The sequence below is a fragment of the Dermochelys coriacea genome, chromosome 3, assembly GCF_009764565.3.
Source record: "Dermochelys coriacea isolate rDerCor1 chromosome 3, rDerCor1.pri.v4, whole genome shotgun sequence".
NCBI lineage: Eukaryota > Metazoa > Chordata > Testudines > Dermochelyidae > Dermochelys > Dermochelys coriacea.
The window spans coordinates 197,071,774-197,093,620 of NC_050070.1; the positions used below are offsets into that span (position 1 = coordinate 197,071,774).

General features: G+C 41.0%; 1 protein-coding gene across 3 annotated transcripts in view; it reads right to left on the reverse strand.

Moving 5' to 3' along the window:
• The window catches only part of B3GNT2 (UDP-GlcNAc:betaGal beta-1,3-N-acetylglucosaminyltransferase 2), a 28,439-nt gene extending 8,868 nt beyond the window's left edge, over nt 1-19,571 (reverse strand). The window contains exons 1-2 of one of the 3 annotated variants that reach the window (XM_038397571.2): nt 18,752-19,395; nt 7,937-9,352 (exon numbers count right to left, since the gene is read on the reverse strand). The gene's annotated coding sequence lies outside the window, so the exon portion shown is untranslated. Of the gene's footprint in view, nt 1-7,936; nt 9,353-18,159; nt 18,589-18,751 lie in introns of those variants that run through there. The other 2 variants (XM_038397570.2, XM_038397573.2) reach the window with 2 other exon arrangements.
• Nucleotides 19,572-21,847: the final 2,276 nt, after the last annotated feature.

Here is a 21,847-nt window from a genome sequence, read left to right on the forward strand (position 1 = left end):
GCACAGATTCCAGTACAGGTCCTTGGGGGACCCCATTGCTTACCTCTCTTCAGTGTGATAACTGACTATTTATTCCTACACCGTATTTCCTTTGATTTCAATGTACCTTAAACTACTGTTATACTGCTGTTGCTGAAGAGAATGTTCTAAGGACACCAGGCACCATCAGCAATCACTACTGACAAAACAGATTCAGTTATAGTTCATTGTGGGATAAGTATAAGCCATTTTTAAAAGCAGAGTTCCATGCAACAATGCAAGTTGTGTGAAATATTTTGCTGAGTAATGAAGATCTAATAAAGGAAATTAGAATTTTTTTAAATTAAAATTTTATGAATATACGGCTTTTTTTGTTGTTTCTAACTATATAATTTACATATAGTATGATGACTAAGTTAATGGCTTGCAAGACAAATACATCACCAATTTTTGTTAAACTACAGCAATTAACTCTTGAATATATTATATTTCTTCAAAAAAGTGGTTTTAATAAGCAGAAGGAAGAGAGCCATTTGAACACTTGTATTATTCACTGTACAGTATAACTATATACCGAGTCACTCAAACTAAAAAGGCAAGAAGTTTAAAATGGAAGAAGAAAATGTTCTTTTAAAGGGTAAGCCAGTAGAACTCATCGCTGAAGGATTATAATTTTGACAAGTAGCTCAGTAAGTTTCATAAAAAAGATAGCAACTGCAGTTGCACTAGATAGACTTTACAATTTTAAAACTTCATGCTTGAGGACACAAGATGATGTAAGGTTGCCAGCCAACCAGGGGAACTGAATTTACAACTCCAAAACCAGTAACAGTCTGCCACATATGTTTTTCCATGGTGTAAACAGACACAGTTGTGTCTTAAGACCACTCTTGTTTTCCATCTGGTCTCTTGGTGTTGCACTGACTGACCAAAATGCTAGTGGTGTGAATTTTGAGTTCAGGTAGCTTGCCAGCAGCAACAGCTCCAGCAGCATAAAATGTACTAGAAGAGTGATTTTTGCCACTTACACTTTAGTAGTAGCAATCTGAGCAGGTCACGTGGACATACTTTACTGAAGAGGTTTTAACTAGAGTCAGTGAGGAGGAGGAGGAGTTAGTATCATGGAAAACCTTTGCCATTCAGACTAGATGACCATAATAGTCTCTTCTGTCCTTAGAATCTATGTATTATAAGAACTGAAGAAGAAGTAAGGCCAGAGGAAGCCAGTGTGCTTCTGATTCAGTCTTTGGCTACACTGGATACTTTTACATCAGTGTAGCTACACCAATATAGTTGCATCAGCATAGACACATCTACCACTGTTTCAAATTAAGGAAAAATGCACCAGTCCTGTTGCACTGGTATAAAAAGATACCTACACTAAGGATCTACACCAGTGTACCTTTGCCAGTGAAAAGCGTAGCTAGTACCTCAGAAGAAATAAGCATGATCCCTGCTGCCAGCCACAACAAAGAAAGAGAAAAACCAGTAGATTCTACACCTTCAGCAGCAGTCAAGGACTGGTATAGACAAATTTCCATCGTTTTAGCTAAAGTTTAAACTGTTTTGAAAACACACCTTTAGTTAAACAGTGCAAGTCCATGGGTTGATAAGGCCTGTGTCTGTGCCTGGACTCTGGAGTTCCTGTATGACCCAACAGGAACTGTGGCTGAATCATCAATTTCATGCTTCTTTTTTTGGATAATAAGGGAAGTACTACATGCAGAAACAGATACAATCTGCTGGTGAGGGTGCTCAGTAGGGATGAGGCAGGCAGGCAAAAAAGGAGTGGGGGTGGGCGGAAGAGGAGAATACAGAAGAGAAATGGTTAGCATAGTAGTGTAGTGGCAGTACATTTGAGTTTGGTACTGAACTATATTCCTCTCTCTTTGGGCTGGGAGCACTGTGAAGGCGGTGAGTTGAGATAGAGGAACACTGGCTGCACTAACACCTTTCTGTGAGACTAAATGAAAAGCATCTAAACCTAAGCTGATGGGAGGGTAGCTATAACCCATGACCCCAATTCAGAGGCAAAGCTCTGAAAACCTCAAAATAGAAAGAGGAGGAAAATGAGACAATTGTCAGAAACCGGGCCACAGCGTTCCTGATTACCTAAATGCCTGTCTCTATATTTTAAAAAAAAGAACAGGAGTACTTGTGACACTCTAGAGACTAACGAATTTATTAGACCATAAGCTTTTGTGGGCTACAGCCCACATCACAGGATGCATAGAATGGAACATATAGTAAGAAGAGATTATATATATATATATACACACATACACACACACACATATACATACACACACACACACACATACATACAGAGAAGGTGGAAGTTGCCATACAAACTGCAAGAGGTAATTAATTAAGATGAGCTATTATCAGCAAGAGAAAATAAACTTTTGTAGTGATAATCAAGATGACCCATTTAGACAGTTAACAAGAAGGTGTGAGGATACTTAACATAGGGAAACAGATTCAATATGAAATCTAAATTTTAAGAAACTACAGAAACCACAGTACTCTAGGAAGGAATTAAGGTTTTCAGCAAAGTTTTGTTCAAGGTCAGGACGTACTTCAGCAATATTTCAAAATGGTGATAAGCAAACTTGTAGACAAGGGAGGTATAAAAAAAAAAGAAATAGTTTGGAAGAAGAGTTAAGATCTGAATTAGGGAGAGCGACTGTGGAATCTGCAATGAGACAAAAAGGACTTAATTTTTTATAGATTTTTAAGGCCAGAATGGACCATTGCAATCAATAGTTTAATCTCCTGACTAACTTACGCCATAACATTTCACCAAGTAATTACTTCAGCAGTCCAATATGTTGTGGTTTAACCTATAGGACCGCTTGATTTGAAGTGATATAGAATCCTCCTCATTCTTCAGTAAGTTGTTCAATACCTTGAATCATTAAGTTCAGTACACCTTGATTCTGAGGTATATGGTTAACATTTCAGCTGTGTTTACCCCTTAATACACTCCCCTTTTGTGGTAAATTAAACACTTGACTACTCTAGCAAGTCTATCACAATGACTGGTTACCTTGCTAGTAATTTGGTGACTATCCAAACTCTGCAGCCCCTCTACCCTGTGGAAAAAAGCTCAGTGCTCTATGAAACATTCTACATTACACCACTTACCTAGCCAAAAGTTCTCACCTTTGAAATATTTAGTAGGAAGCAGTGATCTAGCCAGGATCTTAGTTTTAAAAAAAGCAAGCCAAAAATCATAAAAAGAGTTTGTGCAATACAAAGTAGTGTCATCCAAAACAGAAGTCAGAAATTAGAAGTCACAGAGGGAACACAATGTAAAAAGGAAATGCCATGGACAGAATTTTAAGGGGGTTGGGGAAGCAAAATTACTTTTTCATCTGTAATTTCCATTTCTCCTAGTAGATTCACCTCTCTGGACGGACAACCTAACTCATAGGTACTCTTGTACAACCTAGCAAAATTAAAGCAGAGTTCCTCTTTTTTCTTGAAAATGGAAGTTCTTCCTGTTGGCAACTAATCTTACCCTCCCCAGACACATATTTACAATGTAAAGGACACACGTAAGTTGAATCCCTTCCCACACAGAATCTGCTCCCAGTATTTCTAACCCTTCTTGTCCTTTATCTTTAGAAATCAGATGAGCAAGACTAAAACCAGTACTGAAGATGAAAAGTGTCCCTTCAATTTTTACTATGCTATTATGTTTTTTGGGTTATTTAGTACCTCATAGCATGGTGCTAGAAAATATATTAAGGATTGTATATTCGTATATTCTTAGCACCTAAACTTTATTACTCAGCCTGACCAGTGCCCATGGAAAACTTAGGGCAAATGGTGAGATGTCTGAGGACTCATTCTTTACTTATCTGGGATGTACATGGTTGAGCAGGAAAAGAGTAATTTATTTTTATATTATTCACTTCCCAATACTCAAGCAAGGTATTCAGTACAAAATGAGTTTAATAAGTCCTATTTCTATTGCATATTCTTTTGAAAGTATTTTACAGTTTTAACCTAGTACAAATATTGATAGACAAAATTTGTTTTTATTCCTCTGGATGTAGTTTATAGGTATTTATGTCCAAGCCACTGACAGAAGAGAGGTTTCAGAGTAGCAGCTGTGTTAGTCTGTATTCGCAAAAAGAAAAAAGGAGTACTTGTGGCACCTTAGAGACAAACAAATTTATCTGAGCATAAGCTTTCGTGAGCTACAGCTCACTTCATCGGATGCTCACGAAAGCTTATGCTCAAATAAATTTGTTTGTCTCTAAGGTGCCACAAGTCCTTCTTTTCTTTTTGACAGAAGAAAATTAGATGAGAAATGTGACTTAAATTGTTTTACATTTAGTTGTAGTGATTGAGCTCAATTAAGCTAAATCAATGTAAGTGTCCATGCAAGGACCTACTGTGATTTAACTAAAATGGATTTAAAAACTGACTTATATTAAATCAGTTCAACTTCTCTATGTGGACAAGACCTTTGTTTTACTAATTTCTCATAGACTAATACACTTCTTTTAGTATTCTCACGTGTTCATTTCTTTCTCACCACACTCATTTTAGCCTTCTCAGATTTGGTTTGGGGCACTCCAATTCTCCTCCAAAGACAGGAAGACATCTGCAGAAACAGCTGTTTTCTCCCACACAAAATAGCTTATGCATTTATCCCTCCGCTGATGAGAATGAAACACTACTCCTTTTGGAACACAATGCTCTTCCATAAATCGGCGAGAAGGGTCACCAAAGGACAATGTAAGGAGTATCTTACTCTGGTACCAGCACTTTTCTGTACGGTTAGTATTTAAATTCTCAGTCCATCCTGTACTAAAATCTTAAAGGGAAATCCTGACCGAGATTATAAAATTGATTTTATCATAACTCATCTTTCCTGACATTTTATAGGCAAAACTCCCCTGGGTACTTCATCTGGAGTGTCACCATGATGTGGCCTGTTTGGAGAATAATATATGGAGAGATGGCAATTCCAGAAGACCCTCTTAAGAAGTAAAAGAGAGGGGAAACCCAGAGATGCACAGAATCCAAAAGAATGATGGGGTCAAAGATCCAGAGTAAAATTAACGAACCAGATGTTTAAAGAAGAAACCATTACTTGGATTTTAGTTATACCTACCAACTTCATCAAGGAAGGGATAACAATGGAGATTTTGCCCCATTCCCCTCCAAAAAATAATTAAGCTAAACGTCCATATTTAAGTTATTCCATTACCTGATTACACTCAGCATACCTTCTGTAACATTAACAGAAGAAGGGTTTTATTGCCCAGCTCTAGTATCACTGACCTTGAAGTCTGCTGGCAGTTGCTAGAAAAAACAACAAAAAGAATCCAGTTTGACCTGAACCAAAAATAAAGATTTTTTGGTAATCAAAATCAACAAAAGTTAAATTTTGGATCAAACTAAACATTTTGTTTCTGGGCATTTTTAACCTTTCTTCATAAAAACAAAGGAGATGCCGGGCTAGATTCACAAAACTGGAAGAGAAGGTGCCTCCCTCATACCAAATAGCCCAGTCATTAGGGCACTCACCTGGGATATGGGAAGCCCAGGTTAAATTCCCTTCTCTGGAGGAGGGACTGAATGCAGGTCTCCCCCTCAAAGATGAGCGTCTTAACCATCAAACTATATAGGCTATTCTGGGGTAGGCCTCTCTCTCAAGCTCTCCCATTAAACCCATTCCACTTTGTGTAAAATACCTACATAGTCTCTGCACCAGAGAGTGAGAGAACGTTGAAATACAACGTACAGTGGAAGATTTATATTAACACCTAAATAACATTAATTCCTAATTATCACTTTGGATAAAAGAATACTTTGAGATTCAACACATTCCCTCAAATAAAGCATCAGAAATTAATATAAGCATCCCTGAGCCATCCCAGAAGTTCTCCAGCAAAGGTATGGAGAAAGATACTTGACATCTGTGAGATTTCCAAAGTAAACAAACAGAAATAAAAACTTTTCTTTAAACAAAAACATGGAGGATTTGATTTAAATCACTAGTCAGGAATGCATCCGATGAAGTGAGCTGTAGCTCACAAAAGCTTATGCTCAAATAAATCTGTTAGTCTCTAAGGTGCCACAAGTACTCCTTTTCTATTTAATCATGGATCTCTACATAAAAGTGCATTCTTGTTGGTTGTTATAACCTTAATATATACCCTTCACAACTCAGAGATAGATGTAGGTTTCCTTTTTAGAAGGTATCCAGTATACATTTTTAAGTGATTTATTCTGAAAATTTTTCAGATTCATTTTGGTTATTTCATTTACCAAAGGTAATTGAAGCAGATATTTTTGAAGTCATTGGGAGGTGAACTACCTCGAATTAAACAGGTTAATCATTAATATTTGGAGGATTTTCTTGCCAGGCTGTATTAGGAGAAGATCATCACCAGACAGACATTTAAATTGTTTTATTTAACTAAAACAACAATGTTATGTAATCCGGATTTTTTTCTTCAACAGCAAACATATAATATTTTAAACAAAACAAGCGTACGATTTAGTTACATATTCAAGTTTTTTTAAAATCAGGTTTGCTTTTGTTAAAATTGTTTTTAACTAACATTGTTAAATGAAATATTTAAAAAAAAACAAAAAATTAAATCAACTATGTCAGCCAGGTCAACATGAGAAACTTAAAATATTGGCGTCTGCAGCTAACTCAGTCGTCTTCACCTTCATTTTCTTGTTTGTTCATAATCTGGAAAAGAAAAACAAATTTTCTGGCTTTTTCAGGTCCCAAACGATTTCTCAATTTGGAATGAATTAGTCCAAAGGAAGAAAATATTCTTTCTACACCAGCAGAAGAAGCTACTGCTGTTAAAAGAGAGATCATCATTTCAACAGTCTCTGAATCCAAGCACTTAAGTGACTTCCACCAGTTCACTGGTGTGACTTTTTTAAAACATCAGCAGCACACATATACTTCTTGAATGGTTCTTATTCCCAAACTGGGTCTCTTTTACAACCTGCTGTCATTGTAGGTTTTCCCTTCTAGTGAGAGAATGGTATGGCTACACTCAGAAAGACCTCAAGACTTCTGGAATATGCTGCTCAAACAGTTTCACTTTTGTTTCTATTGCCTGTCCCTCCCTTCTCACATTTATCTCCAGACTTCTTCTCCTTGTCCAGATCTATCCCACCCCCAACAACTTTCTTTTCATTGGGCTTTCTGAAACCTTGCACTTTTAGAGAGAGGTAAGGGATTGACTCTGTGTACACAAATTTGCAGAGGGACAATAGGGTTGAGGTCTTATTTCTCACTTCTGTATATTATTTATTTATTTGTTTAAAAACATTTTTGCTGTTAACAAGCATGTTATCTCTGGCAACGCAAATCCACAGTTTGAGAACTGCAAAACTAAGCATCTCTGATGGTATCTTCTAGACTGAGCACTGAGTCCCATTGGGTAGATAGAAAGATTAACCTAAATAATCTATACAGAAGCCCCTGGTACCCCATGAAATTGGGTCCCTAATCCATGAACTATTGGAAATCATTTACAAAGCTTTACATGAATATATTGTCTCATACTACAGAATTAGAATTTATAATCCCTATTCCATGATGAGATCTTTGAGATATAATGTATCTTAATTAAAACTATCTTTAGATAGGTTTTTTCCTCAAAAAGCATTTTATCAAAAAAATCCGATTTATGATTTTTTTAAAAAAATTATTGATTTTTATCCACCCTGAACAAAAACTAAATCACTTTCAGACATTCATGCACTACAACAAAAAGGGAAAATCTCAATTTTTAAAAAATGCTTTGCAGGTCACACAGCCAAGAATGCACCAATCTCCTGAGTCTCAGGCCAGTGCCTTAACCATTAGACTAGCCTTCATCTCCAATTCCACCCCCCTATAATCAAATATTTCTCAAATTCCCATCTTCCTGCAGCACTAAAAAAGTAACTTAGCAATGCTTACCAATTCAACTAAGGGAGTCTTATCTTCTCTTGTGTGGAGGATTGGAGTAGATCCACAAGCTTATTGGTTTGTTCCTGGACTTCTTCCATGGATATTATGAGAGCTTTCACCACCCTCTTAAGAAGCTTCTAGAAGCCATTGAAATCACCCAAAGAGCACCTGAAGAGATGACTGCCTCATCTGAGACAGATAAGGACGTGGCCTGTGGAGATGGGAGTTCAGCCCTGGGTGCTGTCTTCTCAGGTTCTTCCTCTTGGTGTTGAAGAGGAGAGGTCTTGAACAGAGGTTGTGGTGGCACAGGGTCAGCTCTGGATACTGTAGCTGAAGTAGACAGTCTCTTGTATTGCTCAGTTCTGCTCTGGAAGTTATCACAGACCCCAATGGCCACGCTGGAACTGGTTGATATGGTCCCAGTGCCTAGAGTGTAAAAAATCAATGCCCTTGTTCTGATGATAGAATGTCCCAATACCTAGCTCTACAGGAAGGTCTCAGTTCCAAAAATGATGATGTTGTGGCCACTTTTGAGGAGAGCATGTTTGAGGCTCTATCATCATCAGAGACTTTCAATGAAGCATAGTCCGGTTCCACTGAAGGAGCCAGGTCCTTCAAAGTAGAGGATAGGGCTATTGACATCAATAGTGCCAAGGAAGTTTGATGTCTTGGTGCTGACACAGCTGCCAATGTCGGTAAGAGAGGCGATTCTGACTCCAGAAGAATTAAGAGGTCCTTCAGTGCTATAAACCTCTGGGATGCACAAGTGTCTCAGTTCTGATTACTCCCTCAGCACCAGTTCAAGCTTCCATGCAGAGGCTGATGGTACAGCACACAGTGCAGAAGGCAGTACCAGAGCAGGTCGTGGAAGTGCTTTTGTTGATGCTACCGTATGAGCTGCTATAGGTGCTGAGTTCCTTGCTGATGATGGAGGCTTTGGCAGCCTCAGCCCTGCCGGAGGTGCTTCAGTGCCCAGATGAAGCTGAGCTTCAATGGTAACTGCTCAGAGTCATGAAGTCTCAGACTGAATGGTGTCAAGGGCAGGCCCTGCTCAAGCTCTTAGTAGGAAATATGCTTCCCTGGCTTACCACTTCCTTAGACTTTACTGACATATTGGTGAGTCTCAGTTCCCAGGCTCTTGGGTTCTGAGGGGCCACACAAGGGCGGGGAAGAGGGAGGAGTGAGAAGTGTGTTTCAAAGATCCCAGGTCAGATGCCGGCCTCAAAGATCTATTCATTAAGATCTGCAGGCAGGATTCCCTATCCTCTCTCATACGTGAGTTAAAGAACTTGCAAACTGAACATCTTCCAGTGACACACAATTCTCTGAGGCCGCCAAGACACGTGTCCATCAGTCAGGGGCACAGTTCTGTGATATACACAGCAATACTTGAAATTAGGGGACCTGGAAGAAGCCTCTCTGGATCTAAAAAATTTAAAATAGAAATAAGAATGCTTAAAAACACCCCAAAACACTAAAATAAAAACTTGCCAATGGGCAAACTAACTACTAAAAACTAGAGTAACTACACAGGTAGAATAGCTGTTGGCAGTCACATGGACAGCGAGCATTCAAGTCTCAAAGCCAAGAGGAGAGGAACCGAATAATGGCTAGTGCACTCCGCCATTTTATGCCCTCAACGTGAAGCATGAAGATTCTCAAAGTGCATGTCCAGATGTCCAAAGCACTCCAAACTTGAGAGCATGAGTCACCTGAACACTAGTAATGGAATGTACATACGGACAAGCACTCGAAGGAGAATATTTTCTTAATTTCAATTTATTCAACTAGATCAGTTCAGTGACTAGCTCATTCAAAGTCGAGAAATGACTGGCTGTTTAGAAAACAGGAAAAGCTTGTTTTCCTTTTCCAATCTATGAATAAAAAAAGTAGGTGTGAGTGGATGACCTCTACTAAAATCTTGAAGGACATGGTGACCAGAAAGAATCAGTTTAATTCACAGGTAGTACTTTCTTTCTATAGTAAGTCGTATAAAACATGTTTTGTTTTTTTAATTAACTAATAAAAACCACTTTACAATGCTGTATTTGTGATTTAACGGTATTCAAATTTCTACCCACATGGAGCGTGATACAAATCAAAGTTGCACCAGCTTAAACTGTTTAGATCAACTTGGTTAAAACAGTGCAAAAAAATGGTGGGGACACTCTTACTTTAGTTAAAACCAGGCTTATTTTGGTTTAAAATAAATCAATTTTGTTGTCAGAAATAAAGAGGTTGGCACTGGTTTAAAAAACAATTTAAGTTGTTGCAACTTTGTGTAGGCATAGCCTCAGTCTCCTACACATTCAGTCTAATACCATGTATACTCTGCATTCACTTTAAAATATTTAAAGAAAAAAATTATGAAATATTTAAGGAAGTCATGAAGTCTACAAACTATCAGACTATGAATAGTTATGATTAGTTGGAAATGTATAAAGCTCACTATTTACAGCCTTTTAAAAGGTGCATTTTCAGACACATGGTGAAGTATGCCATTAACCATAAAAAAAAAAAAATGCATTACGCACACAGATTTCTTGCAACAACCTTAACTTTGGCCATCAGTCAAGAAGAAATTCCGCTGCCAGACTGAAGTAGAAACATATTACTTGTCTAAAAAAGATACACTACCAAGTTCTTTAGTTCCAAGCTCTAACCTACTTTAATCAGATATTAAAACAATGTTAAAGGCAGCCCACATCTAAATAATTCTCTCCTCACCCATCCCACAACTAAAGCTATCACTTTATTAGTGACATTTTAAAAGAAACTTTGTTTTGATCATGCACTTCCCTTTGATGGTCTGCAGTTGCAGTTAAACACTATTCTCAAAGTAGTGCTGATACTGAATTCTGGTGCATAAGTAGATAAAAACAGCAATATTAGTGTCAACTCCAACTTCAAAACAAAGAAAAACCCTATTTACCAAATAAAACTCAGTGAGGGGGGAAATGGTCAAGCTCTTAATGGTATTATATAAAACAGCTGGAGGAAAGTAGGAAAGAATGCAGACTTTAAAAATGCACTTTAGAATAATTTCCAATATAAAAGCTAACAAAGAAATTAATCCATGTTCAAACAAAACCTACTTCATTGCCAGTTATATATTTTTAAATATAGAGCAAGCAAATTTTCTACTCCTCAGCATGCTGTTTATATACTTTACATCCAAAATTGGAAACACATAGAATGCAGCCTGTACTGCATTACATTAGATTCATAAGCAAAATGTAAAAAATAATCCCTTTTTCCCCTGCTTTCAATTTAAAATAAAATTATAATCTGTTTGATTAGTTTACAAGTATTTAATTTAATCAAGATCTAAAAGAACCAATTGTTTTTCCTCAGTTTCTATATTCTTGGAAATAATCTAAGGCACAAGTCTACTAAGGCATTCTAAGCAGGTGTTTGTAAAATTTAAAATAAAACTATTGTATCATATCACAGTACTTTCCCTCCTCCACAATCCACCACTCTCAATATCAAGGCCACCATCTTCATGGCAAAGATCAGGACAAGAATCTGCTTGGAGCCATTCAAAGCCAATCTAAGCTACAATTACAATCAAGTGTGAGGTCCCCATTTCCACGTAATTCTGATATGCACTGTAAACAGGACTTTATCTTTGTTACATAGCCAGGCTAAAAGCCTTGGATGTTTCCAACAGAATTAAGATCCATTCTTCACTACAAATTGGAACCATGTTGTAAGCAGGTCAGGGGATAACTGTGTTGTAACTGGATCCTCTGAACACTGTAATTGCAGTGTAGAAAGGCGCTTAACTGGCTGAAGGCATCATTGAGCAATCCAGAATATTTTCAGATTCCTTTGAGATTACTTCTACTCCTGAGCACGCCTTGCTGACCTGAGGAGCAAGATGCTGGGGATCAAGTATTTCACATGTACGTCCCATACAAATGTTCAGAGCAATACCACCAAGACAATGCTTGAAAAATTAACTTGATACATGCAAGCCAGAAGTTGCCATGAAATCTGGGGAGGCCCCCCCCCACCAACATGGTTTAGGGCAGGGGTGGCCAACCTGTGGCTCCAGAGCCACATGTGGCTCTGCAGAAGTTAATATGTGGCTTCTTGTATAGGCACCAACTCTGGGACTGGAGCTACAGGAGCCAACTTTCCAATGTGCCGCGGGAGGAGGGGGGTGTGTGTGTGTTCACTGCTCAACCCCTGACTCTGCCACAGGCCCTGCCCCTGCTCCATCCCTTCCCGCCCCCTCCCCTGAGCCTGCCGTGCCCTCACTCCTCCCCCACAGAGCCTCCCGCATGCCACAAAACAGCTGATTGGGAGGTGCGGGAGAGGAGAGGGAGGCGCTGATCAGCGGGGCTGGGAGGCTCTGGGAGCAGAGGGGGGTGCTGCTGACGTATTACTGTCGCTCTTTGGTAATGTATATTGGTAAATTCTGGCTTCTTCTCAGGCTCAGGTTGGCCACCCTGGTTTAGGGGCAACACCATGATAAGAAATCCAGGCTCTCTGCCCTCCTCCACCCATAATGCTGTTGGAAAGGAAGGGTGCTAGGATTCCTATCTGGGTGCTACCCCGATCTAAAGCATCCTGGTATCAGCCTTTTACCAGTAGGTTTCTGATCTCTATTAAGTGTCCATCCACTGACTACTGAAAGGAAGAAGGAGCTTTCCACCTCCCATACTTCTACCCCTAATTTTGGAAAAGTTAGTTAACTGCTACTATCCTTCCCCTCAACATCCATTTCTTTGGATCCTCACTTGTGAATAACTCCAGCTGCTTATCTTCTCCTGTCCTCTGGCCCTCCCAGCAGCAGCAAAGTGAAGTTAACATGAATACCAGATTTCTGCTGAGTACAGGATTCTGAATAGCAATAGTAAATCTGTAGAGTTTTGTCAGTTTCACTTTGCTGCTTAGGAAATTTATGAGCAGCAGCAGATACGCTAAAGCTATCTGCAGATTTAGAAAGGCAACGATGCATCAATTCATATTCATAAGATTATCCTTACAACCATAAAGGGTTAGATATGTTTTCCTTCATTGTTTAAATTTTGCAGAAACTGATGGTTAGCCTCTCTGGAGGTGGTGTGCAACTCAGAGAAAGTTTTCTTCCTGACATTAGTATTTCAAAACCACGGGCTGGCTATGTCAAAGCCTTCAGCTGCAGAAAAAGTGAATATGCCATATTAAAGAATCTCAATTTAAAAATCAGAAATATATATTAGCAAAAATCAGTGACCGATAACTGAGAACATACCAAGTGTATTCAAGGTTTGGTCTAATACATGTGTTTTTCATAGTAAGTAACTTATGACATATCTTCTTATTCCTCAAATAGATTGCTTAAATGTCTACTTTGAAAGGTTTTGAGTATTCTTATTTATAAATACAGTATATGCTGCAGCTAGAATTATAGACTTTTTGACTATGATAGTGGGGGGAAGAAGTTAGAGAATAATTAATGTAAGACTAAGGCCTGATCTACACACAGATCTTGTACCAGTATAATTATATGTATGTTAGGAGTGGACATAGTTTTCAAATATAAAAGATCCTTATAGAAACATCATTTATTCTCAGTCACATAAAGGAATAAGCTGTATTGGTATCAATCACTTTTATGCTAATATAAAACTTTCTACACTGAGAGGGGTTGTACTAATTTAACAATACCTGTACAATTAAGTGGTATAACTTGTGTGGTCTGACAAAGCCCAAGGATAAGTTATTTTGCTAAAATGAAGGAATCACCAATAAAAGTCATGGGTTTTGCTATTTTGAGCAAGTTTTCAGTTAAGCTTGAGTGAAACACCAACAATTCACCATACGAAACCTTAACAGATAAAACATTTTTTTTCTGAACAGCAATTCAACAAGTTCTGACTATTAAAGTTACAAAAAGACTAAACAAAATATATACATATTTTTCAAAACAAATATTTTTGCTGACCAATCTGATGAAATGATTTCATCAATTTTCCCTTTGCGTTAAATAAACCAAACACCACACCAATCACACTCTGGGATCTTTTCTCTCTCTTAATTGCTTCTCATGAGGATTCTATTCAATCGTTCTTTTGCACAATTCACCACAATACATTTTAGTGATCCAGTCCTTTCACTGCATTATACATGTCCTGGAAAATTGTGAAGGTTTATGTGCCTCTTTTAAGCCCAAGGTCCCTGATTCACCAACTGATATCAGTGGAAAAGCTCCCATGACTTGATAGATGCAGGATCAGGCCCAAAATCCCTATAGAATATTTCTATGGGTAGAGGAACCAAAATTTGCTACCTCACATCAGTTTAGATGTGTATACTCCAATTTGCAGTCAATGACTTGAAATTTTTGTGTTAAAATGAGAAAAAATAGTTCTTAATATGTTCTCAAATGTCACTATTCTCCACTCCAGTTTACTGCCACTACTTTTCTCGTACGCAAATAGAAATTGCATCATGCAATCACTGAGCGACAGCAGAAAGAGATAAAATATAACACATATCCCCCATAAGGTGACAATATGACATAAATGTATATTGACAGGCAGACTAAGTTATAGTGGATTTTAATTGTATTCTTTCCCAGAAAAATACACACTGTTTACTAATTTTGTAGTCAACATTCATTTAAATGTAGAGCTAGAAAATATTTTACTTTGTACAAAATATCCAATAGTTATCCAATGATTCCTTGTGTACAAAGCACAAGGACCCTAACATTTTGTTAAATTAATTAGAAAAGTTTTATGCAAGGGTTCTTTCAAAGAGGTATTAAAGATTGAAACAAAAATTAAAACTGAGTCTGTTTGTATTTTTTTTTTAAAAAAAAAGATCTTACGGATTTTTCAAAGGTATTTTGCTTTTTTTCCTTTCCAAAGTCAGTAGTCCAGCACTTAAGTAACTGAACAAAACACATATACATGAGAGAAAAACAAAAAAAGTCAGCTTTACATTTTTAGGATATAAGTAACAGCCAGCCAAAAATATAAACATAAAAATGCAGATACTGACTGCATATTTTAAAAGGCTCAAACTACCAGACAACAGTTAAATTTGTTTCTTATGTTGTTTCCACTATGAAAAAAAATATTCTGATGGGATTAAATGAAAACTGTTATACCACCATTCTGCACAGTTGATTAAAGAAAGAAAGAAAGCCAGCAATCATTCTTGTTAGGTCCATCCTCAAGAAAAATTCAATTTTCAAGCAGATTTTTGACAGTACGTCTTTTGTTTCTCTCAAGTTACATAAAGAAAAAATAACCCCTGGCCTTAAATATTTTGACTAAAAAGGATAAAGGAATAGCAGTCAATGGTAGCAAAAGCTTAGCATAAACACAAGACAGGGTTGAAATATGCAAAATACAGGTCTAGAATATCAAGTTCAGTCACCACGGATTGCCTTTTACAATGTTATTAACAGTCATGTGCCATCAAAACATGGAATGCGGCAGTCTTTGGGATATGAGTCACAAAGCTGAAGTAAAAGCTCCTCCTGTTGTCAAAAGCAGCAAAGATTTCTCAATACACTCTGGACAAACACAGATATCAAAAATTAAATCTAGCTACAGAGAAAACAGGGTGACAGTTCAAAATTGAATCCTGAAGAATAATACAAATTTAAGAAGGATTTTAGATTTTAAGAAAAAAAGTAGTAGAAAATCTTAAATGAAATTGAGACTAAAAAAAGTGGAGTTATAGTGTGCAGCTATACTTTAGGGGATAATGCTCTCTTATTTTTTTAATCTGTAATCCAAACCTAACCTGAGAAACTACACAGCATGACGGCAGAGAACTCCGTAGTCTGCATAAAAAAAACCACTTACATAATTTTTACTCAAAAGACACCACAACATTGCTATGGTATTGAGAACACTGGCCTTACAGGCTTCTTCCCCTAAGATCTCACACCATTTTAGCTACATAAGTGGAAGTCCTAGGGTAGGTTGCCTATTTTCTCCACTGTGTCATCTAACCCTGTTCAGAACTAGACTCAGTGGTAAAGTCAGTGACAAATAGTCTAAACTAGTCCTACCACAAGTAGAACTGCACCAGCAGGTTGTAAATTATAGGTGATTTTAAGAATAATCTCCATGAAAACAAGCTCTGTAGTCAGATCCTCTAAGTTAAATCCCTCCTAAACGCACTTCTTCCAAGCCTCTGATAAACAGACAAAAAACCTTAAGACTCCAATCCCAAAAATTCTTATGATCAATGGGGCCTACTCAACATGGGAAAATTAAGTAGGTGTATAAGTATTTGTGGGATTAGAACATAAAAATATGTTCGCTTAGTGCTTGTCTTATCCTTATCCCTTTAGTTGTAACCTTCCCATAACAAAGACTATCATTATATTTGAGTCCTATCCAACACCGAGAATACCATCAGTCCTTAAAAAAAAGCCAAACGGATATACAGTGAGTTTGCCACCAATAGTGGAGAGAACACATTTCAGGTACTATTACTTCTCTTGTAAGTAAAAAATGATCAAATCTTTTTGTGACAGCAAGTCCCTTTACTTTCTCAAAGGCAAGTAAGGACACAAGAGAAACTAACTGGACAGAGTACTTGACTAGGTGCCATTCACTTGACCCAACCTATTCCCTGCTCTACCACTGATCTGCTGTGAACCTTCAGCAAGTCACTTCACCTCTCTATACCTCAGATTCCCCTTTCTGAAATGGGGATAACAGTATTTACACTCCTTTGTAGAGAGCTTTGAGATCTATGGATGAAAGGCACTATACAAAAGTATTAACTAAATTCAATGCTTCATAAACCCACTCATCTCCATTTTGAAATTTTATCACAGGAGATAAAAACAGGCAGGTAGTAATAACATAACACATTTAAAGAGAATCAAGTACAAAAGCAGGATTTGCCTTACCTACCAAAAGCCTCCCAGTAGCCATAGTCTCAAGCTTATTCACAATTAAACAATGTTAAAACATAGGAGAATTAAGGAGGAAGCATCCATATTACCAATGATATCTGGATTAAAGGGACACTACCATTTTTAAGGTTTCAGAGTAGCAGCCGTGTTAGTCTGTATTTGCAAAAAGAAAAGGAGGACTTGTGGCACCTCAGAGACTAACAAATTTATTTGAGCATAAGCTTTCGTGAGCTACAGCATCGGATGAAGTGAGCTGTAGCTCACGAAAGCTTATGCTCAAATAAATTTGTTAGTTAGTCTCTGAGGTGCCACAAGTCCTCCTTTTCTTTTTGCCATTTTTAAAAAAAGTCAGACTTCATCTAATTTAAACAATTACTACAAGCATCACTTCTAGTTTACTAGACCTTAAGGAGTTCAAAAGAAATTTCTGCATTTTTTTTTTACTTATTATTTACTGTGTACATTTGACAGCATTTTGGGCCTGATCCAGAACAATGTGAATCCTTTCACTGACATCAAAGGGCTTTGGATCAAATCACAATCAGTTTAATTGTTTTCCCTCTACATAGTCAGTTTCCCATTTGTTTGTTGGGGGTCTCTCTCAACCGAGAAGGAAAAAAAAATCTGAAAACAGGAAAACTTGATTGTGAAACCACAAGAATTATCAGGGAGAGAAGGGAAAATGTAGTTCCTGAAACTACTTTTAGGTTAGCTTTTAAAAAATGACTGGAATGCAAGTTGACAGTGTCCCTTAAAAAAAAATTTTTATATATATATATTTTACACACACACACACACACACACACACACTTTGTGAAAAACTGATCTAGGAGTTTTTCTCAGAGGAGTTTTAAATTCATTCCTTCACTGCAATATTAGAATTGCTAGAGAGCATTATAATACCTGCAGCCTTTTTAAAATGCAGATTTTTAGTTTTCCTGAATGTAATCACTTTCAGTTTGTCAAAATCAGGTAGTGACTTTAACATTAAGTTTAAAAGCAGTGTATGAACTCCAGTCCTCAATCCATATCACTCAGCCAAACATCAGAGTTAATTATTAAGCTCTAGCAGTGTGGAATATTTTCTGGAGGTCAAGCTAGAGGGTTTCGTGAGTAACTTTCATCATACATTTTTCCTGGATGACTAAGGAATTGTGTGCCACACTGCCACATGCAGAGCAACTAACCTGATGTCTCCTGACAGAGTACAGTATGTCTCAAGAAGGACAAAGTAGTGGGATTTCATTAAGGAACATATACATTTGGGACCAATTCCGCCAAAAGTAGCATTTTTCTCTTCCTTTCAATATACACAGAAGCATACTTTATATCCCTAAAGCCTTCAACTCACCAGAGATCTGTTTTAAGGACCTAGTTTGGGTAACAAAAATAGAGGAGAGCGAACATCCTGCAACTGGTGACTTCTATGGCAGCGAGAAACTCCCCAACGCCACAACCGGCGAAATCCAGCGTGGGAGGGGGTCCCCCCCCCGCCGCAGCCCAGTTTGTATCCGGCCGCGTAGGTCCTTGCACGGCCCCATCCTGGTGCCTGCGCTTTCCCCAGAAGCGCTCGGTCTGCCCGAGAATCCCCCCGCCCCAACATGCAAAGCACGAAAACTTAGATTGGCTGGTGCAGATGTCACCCCTGTCGGCAGATTTCAGGTAACTTTCCACAGCGAGAGGGTTACAGCATCCGCCCTAGGCGAGGCTATGGTTTCACTTCCACTCTCCCCCCCCCCCCCCCCGGCCCGCCAGCCCCAGACCCCACCTTGCCAGCTGCGTGTCAGCCCCTCCCCCCTCCCCGCTCGTTTGGGCCTGAACCTGTCCGTGGGCAGCTCGGGGGCGGCGAACCGTTGCGGACCCAGGGGCCCGTCCACCCCCGTTTCCCTTGCTCCTGGACGCGCCGGAGTCGGGACCTGCGGTGGAAGCAGCCTCGTACGCACCTTGCCAGACAACAGCTGGGCTCCACGTCGGCTGTCCCTGCGGCGCGGCCCGGCCCCAGCATGCTTCTCACTACGGCCTCAGCAGCCGGGCTCCATCCTGCCGCCGCGCTCAGCCTCTGCGGCAGGGCGGGGGCTCTGGCGGGCCAGCGATGCTCCCCCGCGCCGCGTGCGGGCCGGATCTCCCCGCCGCGGGAGCGGAGCGGTCTCTTCAGGGGAGCGGGGGGCGCTGGTCCCAGTCGCGGCGAGGAGAAGGGACGGAGGGCTGGGCGGAGGCGCCTCCGCCCCTCGCAGGAGACTCCCGGCTGGCTGGGCTACCTCGACCCGGCGGCGGCCGCTTCTCCTCACCGGCCGGGTCGAGCTGCCCGAGAGCGGATCTCAAAGAGCGCGGGGGGTCGGCGGCGCCAGCCTCGCCGACGACGGCAGCAGCCGCCGCCGCCGCCGGGCCATGCTGGCGGGAAAAGTGCCCACTTGTTGGCCTCGCGCTCCGCTGACAGTCGGCCCGCGTGCCCCCTCCTCGCGCTGCGCTGCCCGGCGCGCGGCCCCTTCCTCCAGCCTGCCACTGAGACAGGCGGCGCGAGAGCGAACGACTGGGGAGGTCGGGCTCCGGACCCGGCACTCTGGCCGCGCGCTGGGTGAGAGGGGAGAAAGGCGCCGGCGCCGCGGCTCTCTAAGCCCCGCCTTCCAAGCCTGCCTTCCTAGCCAATGAAAAGATTCCATCAATGGGGAGGGGGGTTGCGGAGGCTCCTGAAGTCGGGGGGGGGGAGGGAGAGGAGGAGGGGCGGAATGAAGGGAACTTCGGGCAGGGGGAGGAAAGTTCGCTCCGTGCCCGGCATCCGCGATCGTCTTTGTGTTTGACGTATTTTACGGACAAAGAAAAAGCCGGGTGGTAGGGTGCGCAGAGAAGCCGAAGGGAGGAGGGAGGCCTGGACTTCGCCCGTGCCCTGCCTGGGTTGTTCATTCACGCCACAGCCAGGGGCCCTGTTTCCTTCTGCTCCCTACGGCTGCGGGCACACGGCTACGTGTCCTGCTCCTGGGGCCTGAGCAAAGGGGCTGGGGTGTTGGGGCAAAGCCCTGCATCACTGGGGAACCTGCCCGCGCCTCAGCACGCGGGCGTGCATCTCCCCCCCGTGGAGCCTCGGCCGCCTATGCGCTCCCCCAGCTCCTCCGGTACCTGTCTCCCTACAGCATCGCTGTAGGACCCAGGGTTGTGACTCTTGCAATTTGATTGCAAGGCTTGTGCTCGTCGTTGCTTTTCTTAAAGCCTCGGCTGCTGGGATGAAGCGACTCTCACCTCTTCCCCCCCCCCCCGCCGCCGCCCCCAAGTTGCTAGCCCTCGCCCTCGCCGAGAAAAGCTTGAACACACCCCCCGCGTGCCCCTTAAAGGCTGGGGAACCAGCTGAAAATAACCCAACATGCGTTATTTACCAATAATCTCCGGGGGTTTAACTGAGTCTCCTGGTTTTGGGGGGTCTGACTCCTGATTTTTGATCACCTGGGCTTGGCAATACAGAGGAGCCGCCCAATGGCTGATGTCACAGCACGATGGCATTGCCCCACGCAGGACCTTCTGGCTCTGACCCTGTGCCACAGCCCCATAATACCTCCACGTGTGGGGCCCAGCATCATAGCAGTACCCTGCCCATCCTCACACTCCTGTCATCAGGCTGGAATTGGAAAAGGCACAGAAAAGGGTAAGAAAAATGATTCGGGGGTATGGAACAACTTCCAAATTGGGAGAGATTAGTAAAACTGGGATTTGTCATCTTGGAAAGGAGACCCCTAAAGGGGGATAGGATATAATAGAGGTCTATAAAATCATGACTGGTGTGTAGAAAGTAAATAAGGAAGTATTATTTACTCCACAGCACAGGCATTTCATAGATTCATAGATACTAAGGTCAGAAGGTTTCAGAGTAGCAGCCGTGTTAGTCTGTATTCGCAAAAAGAAAAGGAGGACTTGTGGCACCTTAGAGACTAACAAATTTATTAGAGCATAAGCTTTCGTGAGATACAGCTCACTTCATCGGATGCATTTGGTGGAAAATACAGAGGGGAGATTTATACACACACACACACACACACACACACACACAGAGAACATGAAACAATGGGTTTATCATACACACTGTAAGAAGAGCGATCACTTAAGATAAGCCATCACCAGCAGCGGGGGGGGGGGGGGGGGGGGGGGGGGGAGGAGGAAAACCTTTCATGGTGACAAGCAAGGTAGGCTAATTCCAGCAGTTAACAAGAATATCTGAGGAACAGTGGGGGCTGGGGTGGGGTGGGGGGGAGAAATAACATGGGGAAATAGTTTTACTTTGTGTAATGACTCAAAGTGAGCTGTAGCTCACGAAAGCTTATGCTCTAATAAATTTGTTAGTCTCTAAGGTGCCACAAGTCCTCCTTTTCTTTAAGGTCAGAAGGGACCCTTCTGATCATCTAGTCCGACCTCCTGCACAGCGCAGGCCACAGAATCTCACCCACCCACTCCTATGAAAAACCTCACCTATGTCTGAGCTATTGAAGTCCTTAAATCATGGTTTAAAGATTTCATGGAGCAGAGAAGCCTCCCTCAAGTCAACCATGCCCCATGCTACAGCGGAAGGCGAAAAACCTCCAGGGCCTCTCCAATCTGCCCTGGAGGAAAATTCCTTCCCGACCCCAAATATGGCAATCAGCTAAACCCTGAGCATATGGGCAAGATTCACCAGCCAGATACTACAGAAAATTCTTTCCTGGGGGTGGGGGGGCTGTATCTGCCCAGCGTCCCTGACTCTGCAATACACCCCATGGGATCCCCCACACCACACGAGCCCCTCCTCAGACCAGACTCAGGGCCCTGACTGTACTTACCTGTTGAACTTCTCAGACCTGCCTCCAGAATCTCATGGCCTTCCCTGTGGTAGCTACAGGAATACAATAGTGGGAGCAGGAAAGACAGAGAGATGGATACTGTTCAGGCAGACAGAAGTGAAGATAATTCTTGATCTCTTGCCATCCCTCATTTCTCAGAATCCCATGAAGTAGGTGAAAATTTATTAGTTTTTTGGACATAAAATAAAGTTCTTTAAGAACATAAGAATCTCCATACTG